The sequence below is a fragment of the Bos indicus genome, chromosome 3, assembly GCF_029378745.1.
Source record: "Bos indicus isolate NIAB-ARS_2022 breed Sahiwal x Tharparkar chromosome 3, NIAB-ARS_B.indTharparkar_mat_pri_1.0, whole genome shotgun sequence".
NCBI classification, from domain to species: domain Eukaryota; kingdom Metazoa; phylum Chordata; class Mammalia; order Artiodactyla; family Bovidae; genus Bos; species Bos indicus.
Window position 1 is genome coordinate 46934057 of NC_091762.1, and position 10856 is coordinate 46944912.

General features: G+C 38.5%; 1 long non-coding RNA gene across 1 annotated transcript in view; it reads right to left on the reverse strand.

Moving 5' to 3' along the window:
• Positions 1 to 7158, reverse strand: part of LOC109557054 (uncharacterized) — a 76778-nt gene extending 69620 nt beyond the window's left edge. Inside the window, exon 1 of the long non-coding RNA XR_002180471.2 lies at positions 7017 to 7158. This is a non-coding gene — a long non-coding RNA (uncharacterized lncRNA). The remainder of the gene's footprint in view (positions 1 to 7016) is intronic.
• Positions 7159 to 10856: the final 3698 nt, after the last annotated feature.

Consider the following 10856-nt stretch of genomic DNA (forward strand, 5'->3'; position numbering starts at 1 on the left):
TAATCTAATTTTTGTGTCAGCAAAGCCCATATAAATCAGCACAAGCCCTGAAAAATTGAAGACGCACTGTTTTTTATTGAATCCATAAATCTAAGAACTTAGCATTGAACAGTTTTAAGTGTTTCTTAAAAAAAAATAATTAGTGTGATAACAGACAGGGAAATTGAGCCCAAGGGTCTAAGAGGCTTATTCAGATCCCAGAAGCAAGAAGTATTTGGGAAAAGAATGTTGCCTAAGTAAACATGACTAAATTATCTGAATCCAACCCTAACAATTGAATGTACTATATCTTGTTCCAAAGGGTTTTACTTTGGATTTTGGTTCCCTTATATGTGTCCTAAAACCCCACTGAGAGTCATGGCACAAAAGTGCTTTGAAATCCATTTATTTTTCAAGTGAAACACTTAGACTTGGAAATTTGACAGTGAAGTTGGCACAAAGGGAGAACTTTGAGGTGGCTGCATTCAGAATTCTCTCTTCACTAACAACTTTTTTTGATCAATTTCTATTTATATAGTTACTATCTCACTTCCAATATCAAACTAAGAAGAATATATATCAATACAAATTGTGTTTATCTCTGGAGAAGGAAATGGCAACCCACTCCAGTATTCTTGCCTATAAAATCCCATGGACAGAGGAGCCTGATAGGCTACAGTCCGTGGGGTCGCAAAGAGTCAGACACGAAGGAGCGACTTCACTTACTTACTATGTTTATTCCTGCTCTATAAACCCAACAGAAACAATCTCTTGTTTGCTTTCCTAGAAAGCTACCTGAAATGTGGAAGAAAGCACATTGTGTCTTTAGTGAAGATTCAGATTATAAAGTTTGTCCTTCTCTCAACATGTATGTCCTTAGAACTCCAATTGTGGTCTACAGTGGATCAGTATTGAAACCATGTGAAAAATCTCAGGTTCCACCCAGGTCTACTGAATCAGAATCTGCATTTTAACAAGCTCCCCAGGTATTCATTAGGGCTTCTCTTGTAGCTCAGCTGGTGAAGAATCCACCTCCAAAGCTGGAGACCTAGATTCTATCCCTGGGTTGGGAAGATCCCCTGGAGAAGGGAAGGGCTACCCACTCCAGGATTCTGGCCTGGAGAATTCCATGGACTGTATAGTCCATGGGGTCGCAAAGAGTCAGACACGACTGGATGACTTTCACTTCACTACTTCCATATTCATAGAACAATGGGAGACATTGTTCTATGTAATTTCAACACACTAATCCTGTGTTTCATTTCCTGTGCACAATTTATGATTTACAGCACGTGCAAGCTGGAAACCCCCCTTTCTTAGATATCATTGAGTTTCCTGTAGTGCTTCCAAGCAAACACCATCTACATATGTAGACTGATATTTAATGAGCCTTTGCTGCCTCTAGGTTTACTTCTTTATTGAAGCTTTAAATCAAGTCAAATGTTTAGCTTTATCTTAGCCCCAAATAGAACACATTAAAGAGTAACGGGAAAACAGAAAAAGGGGTCTAACGTATATTGAACCTTAATAAACACTTTAAACTTACATCCACTTTAATCCTGTGAAGTAGGATTTTATAAAATGTTACAGATGAGAAAACAATCTCAGAAACCTTACTTGTTCTGTGTCACAAAATCGAATGACACAATCAGGATTTAAGCTGAAGTGCTTCTCATTTGAAATCCCCTGAAAAGCATAGTTGCATAGTAATGCGCAGACAAATGCAGTGGTATCAGCTGCTTTTATTATTCTTGGTTTTCCTGTGTAAGCAAGTCACATTGAAGTTATCTAAATGCTAAATAACAAAAGCGATACCAAAATCACACACCTGCTTTACTTTACCTTCCTCCAAACCACCCTTTCTAATGATACACTGGTAAATCTAGATGTTGCACGTATTTTTTTTAAGTTGGAGCTTTTTTTTTTTTTTTAAAGATGTGTTTCTTTTTGGCTGCACTGGGTCTTTGTTTCAGTGAGTGGGCTTCTTACTGTGGTGGCTTCTCTTGTTGAGGAACACAGGGTCCAGGGTGTGCGGTCTTCAGTAGTTGAGAGTATGTACTTAGTTGCCCTGGGCAGGGATCTTCCTGGACCAGGGATTGAACCTGTGTTCCCTGCAATGGCAGGCAGATTGTTAACCGCTAGACCACCAGGGAAGCCCTGAAAATGTTTTTAATATGCAATTTGATCACCCTATTTTTATTGATACTTGGTGTGTTTAATCAACTAACTTACTGTGATTACTGAATTATTTAGGCTCATTTATGTTACAGTCTTTTGTGTTTTCTTTTCTCCATATTTCTTCCTTTGTCCCTTTCACTTCCAGCCTATTATTTGATAACATTTATTCTCACTCCCTCTTTTTTTCTCTCTGCCAATTTAGAATTATACTTGTATTTCTATTCTTTTAGTGTCAATATTAAAATTTTTAACAATCCTATTTTATTTCATATTTTTCTAACAAAGTCTATTTTACCCTCTAAACACTAGCCCTCTGTTTGTCTTGGATCTTGTACTTTTCATTAGTTTTAAGATAATTGGTGGTTACTGGCTTCCCTGGTGGCTCAGTCAGTAAAGAATCCACCTGTGATGTGGGAGACATGGGTTCAATCCCTGGGCTGGGAAGATCCCCTGCAGGAGGGCATGGTAGTTCACTCCAGTATTCTTGCCTAGAGAATCCCCATGAACAGTGGAGCCTGGTGGGCTACAGTCCATGGGGTCACAAAGAGTTGGACATGACTGAGTGACTAAGCACATACACAATACTAATATTAGCATCAGTAGTTAATTTATATCCCTATTTTGATGATGTCTTCCCTAATTTACTGGTTTACTACTTGATTAGATCTTCACTCAGCTATTATACATGGGGGATGAATTCACCTAATCCTAGTACCTCAAAATGGTATTTTGCCTTTACTTTGAACAATAGTTTAGCTAGTTACAGAGCTAATATTTTGAAAATTATTTTCCCTCTCTGTCAACTCATAACATCTATTGTTACTTCTGTGAAGTCTGCTCTCAGCTTAATTTTCACCACTATGTAGGTAATGTCTTTTTCCCCCATTAGCATTTAAGAACTCCTACTCTTATTTTCTACATTTTGTTACTCTGGATATGGATTTATTTTTATTTTTGAATTTCAGCTTGTGGCCCTTTTCTGATGATAAATTTTTCAGTTCAGAAAAACACTAAGTCCTTCATTAACTCTTAAAATATTACCTTTCTGCTACTCTTTTTTTCTAATTCTGGAACTCCTATTACATGTGGGTTGGGCTTCTCACTGTACTCTCTGTCTCTTACCTTTCCTTTTATACTTTATCTACATCTCCTGAATTCTAAGTCAAGTTCTCAGATCTTTCCACTAGTTCACTCATTCTTCCTTGGTTGTGTTCAATCTACTGAGTTTCTTTCAATGATTACATTTTTACTTCCTAAATTGCTATATTTTAAAAAACATCATCTCTTACCCATGACTCATCCTCATCTATTTTTGTTTATAATACCTGGTTTCTCTATGCATATATTTTTACTTTGTTTCTTTGAGGATTTTGACCATCTACCATATAATGCCATGTTCAAAAGATTATAATCTTAGTAATCTTATCATTTGGATTTCCCAGGTAGCTCAGTGGTAAAGAATCCACCTGCCAATGCAGGAGACATGGGTTCCATCCCGGGGTTGGGAGGATCCCCTGGAGAAGGAAATGGCAACCACTCCAGTATTCTTGCCTGGAATATTCCATGAACAGAGGAGCATGGCAAACTACAGTCTATGGGGTTGCAAAAGAGTCAAACATGACTTAGTAAATAAACAATTTCATCATTTAGTAAATCTGTTGACTATTGTGAGTTTTCATTCATGAAATTTTAGTTGCAAGATCAAATTCACAATTGTATGTTATCATTTTTCCTTTCTACTCCTCTTTGCACTCACTATACCATGTCTAGTCTCTCTATAGTTGACTGTATTAGGGTTACTCAGGTCCCCAGTCAAAAAACAGGATTTGTACTGACAGCTCAGAACTACCATTCTGGGAGTTAAAACTGATCTAGTATCAAAGTCAGTATATGACTTGAGCCCTATCGAGCTGTCTCTGCTTCCTCTTGCCATGCTACCAAGCAGTACATTATAGGCTATAGCCCCTGAGAATGATGCTGACTCATTTTATTTCCTCAGCTCCTGAGGTGGAGCTCTCAGCTGCCTCTTTGTGTTTTCATCCTGTAAAGTAGCATATCTCCAGCTTCAGTCTCCCTAATTGCAATTTCTGTCTTTTAAATTTTTTGTCAGTAAGATGTTTATCTTCTTTTCCAGAATAACAGTGATCCTATATGTATTATTTATAGATGCTATTGCCATACATTTATAGTTGGGAAGAGACAGTTTTATATATAAACTTACAGTGCCATTGTGATCAGAATACTACCTCTCTAGTAATATGAATTTTTATCCTAAGGAATGAAGAGCACCACAGTTAGAATCCACTGAGACTCCTTTTTTTATGTGATCAATCATATTTAAACAAAAAAAAAAAATGTTTTTTCAGAAATCTTGCAAAACAAAGCCATGGAACATTAATAGTCATTGCTAACAAAAATGCCCCTGTAAGAAATAATTTATGATTAATTTGAGACAAACTGTACTGATTTTAAGTCAAACGATGAGGAGAACAAACTTAATTTTCTTCTCCAGCTAGCCTGTTCACCTATCACCTCATGTCCAGCACTTCCCCCAGTTCACATGTCTGAAGCAATCATTTCCTCTTTGTCTCTTCCCCTTTGGACAACAAAAGGATTAAAATAGATCATTTGAAATTCTCAACTGCTTGATAGGTATATTTTAAGAGTGCATTCCAAATATTGTATTAACTTTCGAATAGTGAAATGATTTGTAGCTAATAGGAAATAAAAGATTTTATTTTGTTTCTTACAAATTGGCACTTGTCAAAATACCTCTACAAGGATTAAATTATGTGCCACTGTAGCTTCAACACCCCCTGAAAGGAGTTCAGAGTGGAGATCAGAAATGAGGCCCTTCTCTGCTCTGGGAAAAACTGGCAGAACAGGTCTCCAGATAGATACTTTCAGGAGAAGATTTTAGGAGCCCAACTCTTGCATCTTCTCATAAATAAAATATTTTCTAGTGATGTCTACTTCTTGTGAATCACAGTCACCAGACTGGCAGCAACCTTCTGCAAAAATGTACCCTTAATTGCGTGTACTACTCACTCTTCACCAAAATCACATATATAACTCCCCTACCTCTTTGGAACAGTTTCTCACAACTTTCTGAAATGCTGTCTCCCAGGCTATAGTCTTCATTTTGCCCCAAATAAACCTAACTCACAACCCTCACATTGTGTTTTTTTTCCTTTCAGTTAGACTGTTTACTATTAAGGAGTTTATTAGTAAGCAAGCTAAGTTGTTCGTTTGTTCTGAGCAGAGAGGCCTTAATTTCACATTAAGCCAATTTATTGCACAAGCCATGAAAACACAACAGAGTAAACAGAGGACCGACCAACACTGACTATAATCTGTGAGCTCCAAGTCAGGAGTTAGAAAATTATGCCTCCAAGCAAAACCCAGCCAATATCTGATTCTCTAGATAAAATTAAATTGGACCACTTACATATAGTCTCTGGCTGTTTTCACAGGAGCAGAATTGAGAATTTTCTCCAGAGTTAAGAATTCTCTATAGAGACTGTATAGCCTGCAAAGCTGAAAATAATTACTCAATAGAAAAAATTTGTTGACCTCTTCCCTAAATGGTCTCCCTCCTTTTTAAAATAATAATAGTTAATTAATTATTTGGCTGTGCCGGTCTTTGTTGCTGTGCAGGCTTTTCTCAAGTTGCAGTGCATGGGCTTCTCAGAGAAGTGGCTTCTCTTGTTGCAGGGCATGGCCTATGGGTTGTGCAGGCTTCAGTAGCTGCAGCACATGGGCTCAGTGGTTGCAGTTCCCGGGCTCTAGAGCACAGGCTCAACAGCTGCGGTGCATGGGTTTAGCTGCTCTGCGGTGTGTGCAATCTTCCCAGATTACGGATTCAACTTGTGTCTTTTGCATTGGCAGGCCAATTCTTTACCACTAAGCCACCAGGGAATCCCTCTCCCTACTTTTTTTTTGAAGGAAAAATTAATAACTGGCCTGGCCACCAAAAGGAGATCTGAGTCTTCCATAATAGAAGAACTTATGTCCATGTTATTATACCAGCCTCTGAAAGAGATGAGTTTCCCCTGCCCTAATTCTGGTCTCCCAATTTTCCCTCTCTATCCACCTACTTCCCTGAAAACATTTTTTCTTCTTCCAACCTAGCCCCACTTTCCTTCTCTATCAATATCTTAATGCCCAGTTGCATACATTATATCATCCTTTCATTTTACTCAATATTTAATCATGTGTCATCACCTCTTTCATCTGCCATATCCCTTTGCTCCATGTGTAACCAGCCAGTCTCCCTCTGATATGTCTTGTACATTCTGTACTCTTCTAGTTTCACAGCCTCTTAGATTCACTCACTCAGCCAGTCTTTCAAACAAAACAACACATTCTTACAACACCTACTGTGTGTACCATGGATTCTGCTAAGCACAAGGAGCATATGGTCTGGAAAGACAGACAAACAGATAAACAAGCACATGCAATAAATTGTTACAATTGAGTTTCATTCATGACCAAGAAAAAGAAAAAATATGGAATCAATTCTCCCTTGAATGAAATGAAGAAATTTGTGAGGCATGAAATCTGTGATTTCATGAGATTTTTATCAATAAGAGATTTACTGAATATGTCCTAAAAGTTCTAGAAAATGAAGATTTTTATGAATTAGGTATAGTAAAATTCATTTAAAAATTAAAAGTTATTTTAAGATAAGAATGTATTCACAAGTATACTTTTATCAAATGCTTTAAAGTAGTTATAAAAGACAAGTGAGGCAACATGAAATTAATTAAATATAAATAGAACATGATTGATCTCCTGCCCTTAGGAATTCATTAACTCTCACTGATTGAATTTTAATAAATCAGAATGCATAGAGTTACCTTCAGTGGAGTTGGTGCTGCAGTAGAGGCTCCAAGAGCAAAGAACTCTTCACATTTAAAAATCCCTAAAAGAAACAAATAGGGAGCCAAATAGTTGGATAGGAAATTTATACCATTTTTTGATGATAACAAAGAGAAAAAAGAGGAGGTAAAGAAGAGGAGGGAGGGGTGGAGGGAGAGATATCCTCCCAACTGATTTGGGAAATCTGCTGAAAGATGAGACTTTCTAAACATCAGTTCTCAATTTGACAGAAGAGACTGACACTGATTTGGAAATTGATCAAGATACCCAGATTTGACCCTTCCCAGTCTGTTCTATCCAGCGAAGTAGGAGCCAAAGCTGTCTGGCCACTTGTTCTCCTGGAGAAAGTTTAACTTTCTCCCTGCAGGCTGCTCTAGTGGAGAGAGAATGTGTGATGAAATCTAGTTACAACAAACACTTAAAAAAAAGATTAAAACTAAGATTTGAAGAATAGACTACCTTGAAAGAACCTAAATTCTGATCATAGAAGGTTTTCAAGTGGAGCTAAAAGTGTTCAGAACGTTGTAGGGGCATGCCTCCCATCTCCACCTAGCTTCTGACTCTTGTATCTAGAGGAAGTTTAAACTACTTTTTTGTTGTTCAGCGGCTAAGTCATGTTTGACTCTTTGTGACCCCTGAACCGTAGTATGCCAGGCTTTCCTGTCCTTCCATATCTCCCAGAGTTTGCTCAAACTCATGTCTATTGAGTCAGTGATGCCATCTAACCATCTTATCCTCTAACACCTCCTTCCCCTCTTTCCCCCAATCTTTGCCAGCATCAGGGTCTTTTCTAATGAGTTGGCTCTTCCTATCAGGTAGTCAAAGTATTGGCGCATTCAGTGTGAGTCCTTCCAATGACTGTTCAGGGTTAATTTCCTTTAGGATTGACTGGTTTGATCTCCTTGTTGTCCAAGGGACTCTGAAGATCTCCAGCACCACAATTTGAAAGCATCAACTCTTCTGTGCTCAGCCTTCTTTATGGTCCAACTCTCACATCAGTCCATGACTACTGGAAAAACCATATAGACTTGACAATAAGGACATTTGTCAGCAATGTGATGTCTCTGCTTTTTAATACACTATCTAGGTTTGTCATAGCTATTCTTCCAAGGAGCAATTGTTTTTAATTTCAAATTTTAATTTTAAGCTACTTAGATAACCTTTTAGATTTATTGTAACTCTGTGGCTTTAACCAGTGGTTGCATTTTGAGTCTACTGAAAGCCTGTAAGCCAGAATCTAGTGCAGAAGAGGTATTCAAGATGGGTCTGTACAAAGAATAAGTGGAGTAATACGGATGAACAGACAGGAGAGGGTGAGAAATGAGGAAGCAGAAGAAGGGACCTAGTTTGTCCTTTCAAGGCAGTCGAACAGATTTGCCTTGAATGGATATGTATTTACTAGTATGTAACTTTGAGGAACATTACTTAACCTCCCTGAGTCTTGATTTATCATTTAAAAGATTGGGATAAGGTTGAGATAATACCAATCTCATTAGGTTGATTTGAGGAAGAAGTGAGTTGCATGTAAAGTGTGTATCATACTTCACAGTAGATAGTAAACATTCAGGAGATACCATTTCACTTCTTGAAATCCTCATCATTCCTGTTATCTGTATTAAAAAGTAATTTAAATAACTCAAGAAATACAAAGGCATGGTGAGCTGAATTCCATCAACCAGCATGAAAGCTGTAAGGAACCTCTAAATACAAGTCTCAATGTAGCAGTGTAGATATCTAAGGATTTTTTTTTCTGCAGTTAACTTTTATACTAGGAGCATACATGGTATTCCTTTCATATTTTTTTTTATTTTAGCCACACAGAGTTATGGGATTTTAAGGTGACGTCGACACAGGGAAGCCTGTGTTTTCTTTTGTTATTATTGGTATCTCCACAGTCTGTTGGCAACTAAGGGGAAAAAGTCACTGTTTAGAGATGCCTGTATGGGAAGATTTAAACCATATCAATTTCAAAGGGTGTATACAGCAAGAAAATATTGCTTCTTTTAAAAAGACTAATGTAAATCAGATTAAGTGATTTAAACAGAAATAAACCTGTAAATGTTACTAAGGTGCTGATAAGCTTTTATAGCTGTTAGACAAAGAGGGGTATCTCTTATATTTTAAAGGAGGCTTACAGAGGCAGCATTTATTAAGGCAAAGAACAGTAACTGCATGAAAAACCAAACGCGACACTCCCTGGAAGATATATGACCTTTCCAGAGCTCCAAAAGGACATAAGTTCTATAGCAACAGGTTTTTAAGCCACGGTCCTGGATATTTCTTAGTTCCTGGAACACTTTCAGAAGCTCTCTTCCTTTGTCAGCAACCAACAAGGAAAACATGATTTTCTCAAAGATTTTTGTAACACATGAATTGAAATAAATATGAGCATTTATCCACTGGACACCCTCCATTATTAGTTGAGGGCTGCCCCAAAGGCTGCTAACTCCTCTGCCACTTCAAGGCTGACAGGTTCTTCAGAGGCCCATTGCAATGGAAGGGAAGCTGCCAGCACAAGGCAGATCTGGGCTTCCATGCCACTTCCATCACAGCCATGGCTGAAATCAGAGGTAAACTAAGGGAGTGTGGCCCTGGGCACAAAAGGCATTGCTACAGTGCCCTTTTGGTTGGGTGACAGGGTGTCAGGAATAAATCCTTCTGCACTGAGGACATATTGTATACATGTCCAGATGGAAAGCACTGTGAGTGCTCTGAAGACTCCACCCATGGCACATGACTTACCACATCGTATGTTGATAAGATGGGAGGGAGGGGGGCAGATGGCGATACATGCTCCCCCAGCTACTGACATGATGGAACCAAAGCAGGCAACATGGAGACCTTGCCTCTGGCACTTCCGTTGTGCACTCTCTCCCCCTTTGGCTTTACCTAGCAAAATCCTAGGTAAAAACATTACTCAAATCCCTTTCTAGGCTGCTTCTGTTCACTAAAATTTTCTTTGACTTTTTGCAACCATGTGTTTGTCCAGGCTGTTGAAGGACATAGGAACAAAAAATATCCACTTCACTGGGAAGGTATCTTTAGGCCAAAAAAGAAGATAGGCAGTTCCATATAATCAATGAACTAGCTTATTAGAGGGTAACATACTTGATGGGGCAGACAACAATCCAAAGGCATTCATAGCTGCACTCAACACTGGTGAGCGGCCACTGGGACAATCTTATACTTAACCTGAGGGTATGGAGGTAGGGGCTTGGAAACAAGATGTGCACTTCTAAGTCAAGTTTCATGAATGTGTAACTATTATCATGTGCCCTGGGAATATGTCAGGGAAGATTTTCATCATTGACTGGGGACTAACAGAGCGTAGGGGCTACCTGGTCCTCATGATTATTAAACAATGTTAACTACAAAGTCCTTGATGACAGAAGTGATTCACTGCATAAGGCAGTGCTGGGTAGGGTCAATAGAAGAACAGGAGGAACCGATGCCAAGTAGCATCAGTTGTGCTAATAGCCACACACAGGCAAATTTCTGGAACACTCAGATCAAGCCTGTATCTTCTTCTTCCTGTTTGAGTTCAAGTCTGTCCGTTCTTCCTGGCATTCTTTCTGTTCATATCCATATTCAAAGTCTTCCTTGTTTTAGTCTGTGTCTACACGTCTCTTCCAAAACCCTTCCTTGACTCCTCCAGCAAGATACAAGCTCCTGTTTAGTGGCACTTCTCGCTTTCTATCTTACAGCTCTTTATGTGCTTATCTCACCTCTTCTCTCAGATATAATAATAAATCCGTAACATGAGGATCCACATCCCATTGTTTCTGTATACTTCATGTCCTGTAGCACACGGCATGGCT